Genomic DNA, 6,000 nt, shown 5'->3' with positions numbered 1-6,000 from the left:
TTTTTAGGAGGCACATCGGGAACATTTTTTACAAGGAATTGTGGGGATGAGGACTGGCCACAGTGCAGGTGGACGGGCCAACCTTCAGTAACTGGCCTGCACAACATTCAACATTTATTCAAAACCTGAGCAATATTTATTAGGGCTGTCAACTTTTGGGCACCACACCATTCCTTATCCATTATTGGGGGAAACAATTCCATTCAGAATCGATTCTCAATTCAAAATCAATACTTTTTTTTTTAAATAACATTGGGTGCCAGTTCTATGATGAACTACATTCCTCCATAAAATAGATAAACTGTGATACATTTTTATATTACTTCGAATAAAACTGGTTTTGTTTCACAAAATTCGACCCAAACATTTAATAAAGTCAACTACAAATATGGGTTAAGGGTAGAGATGTCCGATAATGGCTTTTTTGCCGATATCGTCCAACTCTTAATTGTCATGTCTGTGTGATCATGTTTTTGTTTTGGTCATGTTCGGTTTTGTTTTTGGGACTTTTTGTGCACTTTTGTTTTGTCACCATAGCAACCATTAGTTTTCACCTGTCACGTCACGCACCTGTTTCACGTTTTGAGTCACGCACCTGTTTTCGTTAATCATGTCTGTAGTATTTAAGTTCATTGTTTTCAGTTTGTCTTTCTGGTGACATCCCGCATTTATGGGGCGGCATGGCGTAGTGGGTAGAGCAACCGTGCCAGAAACCTGAGGGTTGCAGGTTCACTCCCCGCCTCTTACCATCCAAAAAAAATCGCTGCCGTTGTGTCCTTGGGCGGGACACTTCACCCTTTGCCCCCGGTGCTACTCACACCGGTGAATTGAATGATGAATGATAGGTGGTGGTCGGAGGGGCCGTTGGCGCAAATTGCAGCCACGCTTCCGTCAGTCTACCCAAGGGCAGCTGTGGCTATGAAAGTAGCTTACCACCACCAGGTGTGAACGATTGATGGGTGCTACATGTAAAGCGACTTTGGGTACTTAGAAAAGCGCTATATAAATCCCAGTTATTATTATTATTATTATTATGCTTCTGCACACTCTCCACACCCTTATGAACCTTCTGCTCTTTTTTCATGCCGGTTCCATGCCAAGTAAGTTTTTGTTTATTAAACCACAGTTAGTGTTTTTTGTTGTTCATAGTTTCTGCCTTTGTGCAAGTATTTGTTTTCATAGCCAAGTCGTTTTCTCCGCCGCTGTGCGCGCCTTTTGTTTACTTCTTTTTGTTTTAGTAATTATAAAAATAAAATTATGTACTTACAGTCCCGTTGCATCCCGGAAAAGCAAACACCCAGGGCCAAGTCATGACATTAATTACCGATACCGATATATACAGTGGTGGAATGAACACATTATTATGCCTAATTTTGTTGTGATGTCCCGCTGGATGCATTAAACAATGTAACAAGGTTTTCCAAAATAAATCAACTCAAGTTATGGAAAAAAAAATGCCGACATGGCACTGCCATATTTATTATTGAAGTCACAAAGTGCATTATTTTTTTTAACATGCCTCAAAACAGCAGCTTGGAATTTGGGACATGCTCTTCCTGAGAGAGCATGAGGAGGTTGAGGTGGGCGGGGAAGGGGGGGTCGGGGTTTTTGGGTAGAGGGTAGCGGGGGGTGTATATTGTAGCGTCCCGGAAGAGTTAGTGCTGCAAGGGGTTCTGGGTATTTGTTCTGTTGTGTTTATGTTGTGTTACGGTGCGGATGTTCTCCCGAAATGTGTTTGTCATTCTTGTTTGGTGTGGGTTCACAGTGTGGCGCATATTTGTAACAGTGTTAAACTTGTTTATACACACACACACACACATACACACATACATACATACATACATACATATATATATATATATATATATATATATACATACATATACACACACATATATATATATATATATATATATACATATATATATATATATATATATATATACACACACACACACATACTGTATATACATATGTATGTGTATATACACAAATACCTATATACACATTTACACGCTGCCGATACAGAGTCCACATCAGTGCAGACGCTACACCGATCTGCCTGTTGATCTCACCATCCACTCTTAACTTGCTGGCGAACAAGACCCCCAGGTACTTGAACAAGATCTCCTCCCCAACCCGGGGAAGGACCATGGACTCGGACTTGGATGTGCTGATTCTCATCCCAGTCGCTTCCAGTGTTGGGACTAACGCGTTACAAAGTAACGCCGTTAGTTTCGGCGGTAACGAGTAATCTAACGCGTTATTTTTTATATCCAGTAACTCAGTTACCGTTACTACATGATGCGTTACTGCGTTATTTTACGTTATTTTTTAGTATCGACTAGAAACAAGCGCTGCGGTGTCGTTCTTCTGAATCTTCCTCTGTCACACGCCGGAGAGAAGAAAAGAGGCGTGTGTGGGGAGGGGAGGGACACACGTGATCCGCGGTTTGATATCCATCCATCCAATGTTCTACCGCTTTGGGGTTGCGGGGGGTGCTTGAGCCTATCTCAGCTGCATTCGGGCGAAAGGCGGCAAGTCGCCACCTCATCAAAAAAAAAAAGAAGTTGTTGGCACGTTCAGTCCACACACAGCGCGGTCATGGCGAGCGGAGTAACAGAGGAGCTTGAACGCCCTGCGCCATTTAATCGGTGTGTCTATAGGTGCAGACTTTGTTGTGCAAAACGAGGGTTTTAAATACATGCTGAACGTGCTTGAGCCACGTTACGACATCCCGTCGCGCATCTACTTCAGCGATAAGATTGTGTCAGATCTTTATGAGCAGGAGAAGAAAAAAGTTGTGGATGAACTATCCCGAGCATCATCTGTTGCGCTCATGACAGACGGGTGGACGTCCAGCGGAACTATAAGCGCTCACTTCCTCACAGCAGACTGGGAGATGAGAAGACACGCCCCCTCTACGAGAGTCACCTTGCGCAGGTACTGACACAAGCAGTGGAGGACTGGAAGATAAAGATATCCCAGTCACACGAGATAATGCCAAAAATCAAATAATTACAGAGAATGAGGCAGGACTGGGACCACAGATAGGTGCTTTGCACATGTAGTGAATTTGGCATCACATCTCAGTCAATAGGATGGAGCGCCTCCTTTGGAGGATCAGGAAAGAGGTTTCCTACTTCCACCCAAGCACAACAGCTGCTCATGTGCTTAAAACAAAGCAAGAAATGCTAAAGCTGACAACTCATAAAGCTCATACATGATGTCCCAACGAGGTGGAACTCCACTTATGATATGTTGGAGCAGCAGGCAGCTATATACTCTGCATTGACCCACAACACCCTGAAGACAAATGTCAAAGACATCATCACCCTCTCTGATGACGATGTGAGAGTGGCAGAGGAGGTCCTCCAGGTGCTTAAACCCCTCAAAAGTGTTCCATCTCTACTGAGCACTGAAACTTCACCATCTGTGTCAATGATCCTGCCACTGAAAACAAGTATTCTACAATCCATGGCTCCAAGTGTGGAAGACAGCAGCATCACTCCAGATGTCAGGCTTTATTTCACTACCTATGTTTCAAGGAAGATGATGTTTCTTCTTATGTTGCACTTAAACTTGTTTTTTATTAATGGTCATTGGTCCAAGTTTAAAGAAAGGAGGAATGCCTTTTTATGTTGCACTGTTTTTCATTAATTATGTTAAAAGGAAAATAAAAATGCATGTCAAGTTGATCAACATATTGTATTATTCTCCAGTGCAATAACAGTACTGAAATGAAGGCAAAAAGGGCATTAATGGGAGCTTTAAAAAAAAAGAAGTAACTAAATAGTTACTTTTCACAGTAACGCATTACTTTTTGGTGTAAGTAACTGAGTTAGTAACTGAGTTACTTTTGAAATAAAGTAACTAGTAACTGTAACTAGTTACTGGTTTTCAGTAACTAACCCAACACTGGTCGCTTCACACTCTGCTGCGAACCGATCCTGGTCAGGTTAAGCCGGCAGGACCACGTCTAACCCCTCACGGCTCTGGGAGAAATAAGGTCCATCCCATCCTATCCAAATACACTATATTGCCAAAAGTATTTGGCCACCCATCTAAATGATCAGAATCAGGTGTCCTAATCAATAAATGTATTACTTGGCCCGGCCACAGGTGTATAAAATCCAGCACTTAGGCATGGAGACTGTTTCTACAAACATTTGTGAAAGAATGGGCCGCTTTCAGTGATTTTCAGCGTGGAAGTGTCATAGGATGCCACCTGTGCAACAAATCCAGTCGTGAAATCCTCGCTCCTGAATATTCCAAAGTCAACTGTCGGCTTTATTATAAGAAAAGTGAAGAGTTTGGGAACAACAGCAACTCAGCCACCAAGTGGTAGGCCACGTAAACTGACAGAGGGGTCAGCTTAGTGCAAAGACTTTCTGCACAGTCAGTTGCTACAGAGCTTCAAACTTCATGTGACCTTCCAATTAGCCCACGTACAGTACGCAGAGAGCTTTATGGAATGGGTTTCCATGGCCGAGCAGCTGCATCTAAGCCATACATCACCAGGTCCAATGCAAAGCGTGGGATGCAGTGGTGTAAAGCACGTCTCCACTGGACTCTAGAGCAGTGGAGACGCCTTCTCTGGACTGATGAATCACACTTTTCCATCTGGCAATCTGATGGACCAGTCTGGGTTTGGAGGTTGCCAGGAGAACGCTACATTTTGCACAGCATTGTGCCGAGTGTGAAATTTGGTGGAGGAGGAATTATGGTGTGGGGTTGTTTTCCAGGAGTTGGGCTTGGCCCCTTAGTTCCAGTGAAAGGAACTTTGAATGCTCCAGGATACCAAAACATTTTGGACAATTCCATACTCCCAACCGTGTGGGAACAGTTTGGAGCGGGCCCCTTCCTCTTCCAACATGACTGTGCACCAGTGCACAAAGCAAGGTCCATAAATACATGGATGACGGAGTCTGGTGTGGATGAACTTGACTGGCCTGCACAGAGTCCTGACCTGAACCCCATAGAACACCTTTGGGATGAACTAGAACGGAGATGGGATGAACTAGAACGGAGACTGAGAGCCAGGCCTTTCTCGTGTGACCTCACCAATGCGCTTTTGGAAGAATGGTGGAAAATTCCGATAAAGACACTCCGCAACCTTGTGGACAGCCTTCCCAGAAGAGTTGAAGCTGTAATAGCTGCAAAAGGTCATATTGAACCCTATGGGTTAGGAATTGGATGGCACTTCAAGTTCATATGCGAGTCAATGCAGGTGGACAAATACTTTTGGCAATATAGTGTATAATCAAACAAAAATAGACCGAAGAGAACTGAAAAATACCAGCCGGGTATCGACGCAATACCGATACTACCCCGATATTAATAATATTGATACTTGAATCCAAGTGGCGTACATCGGGCATGAGAAAACCGCCGTAGAACTACTAAAACGGTGTCGGGGAGGCATGATTAAAAACCGAGGTTTGAGCTGGTCCTGTGAATGAGCTCATGTAAACACAGCAGTGTGTAAATATGACCTATATTTATATTTGGCAGCCGGGGGAGGAGCCAGCTTATCAGCGCTGGGGGGATAAGAACCGCTCGGGCCCACTGCCAGTCCCTGGCTCAGGAGGCGGTGTCAAGTCCACGGTGATACACAGCAGCACCCCTGAAGGCCACACAAGAGGATTCCTTCTCATAAACTCTCCTTAGGAATAACAAGCTGGAAGTGATCGCACCAATTAGACGTCGTCTTTATTTGGGGGGGGGGGGGTGGCTGGACGTGGGGTGTATATATATATATATATATATATATATATATATATATATATATATATATATATATATATATATATATATATATATATATATATATATAGGTGGGGAGGGGACGGCTGTCCCAGTGGACGCAGCCTTTCGCTGTTTCGAGGGGGGGGGGGGGGGGGGGGGGGGAGAAAATAAACATTGACACCCCCTCCAGCTACTTATTTACACAAGGGGGTTAACACAAACCCCTCCGCCCCCCCTCATGGTGATGCTATC

The 6,000-nt window shown here is 44.0% G+C and overlaps 1 protein-coding gene across 1 annotated transcript in view; it reads right to left on the bottom strand.

Annotated features, from left to right (window-relative positions):
* Positions 1-6,000, bottom strand: part of crocc2 (ciliary rootlet coiled-coil, rootletin family member 2) — a 185,459-nt gene that overhangs the window by 38,659 nt on the left and 140,800 nt on the right. The window lies entirely within an intron of this gene.

This window comes from Nerophis lumbriciformis, linkage group LG18, assembly GCF_033978685.3.
Source record: "Nerophis lumbriciformis linkage group LG18, RoL_Nlum_v2.1, whole genome shotgun sequence".
In the NCBI taxonomy this organism is placed as follows: Eukaryota; Metazoa; Chordata; class Actinopteri; order Syngnathiformes; family Syngnathidae; genus Nerophis; species Nerophis lumbriciformis.
This window is presented reverse-complemented; position numbering and strand designations above follow the sequence as displayed.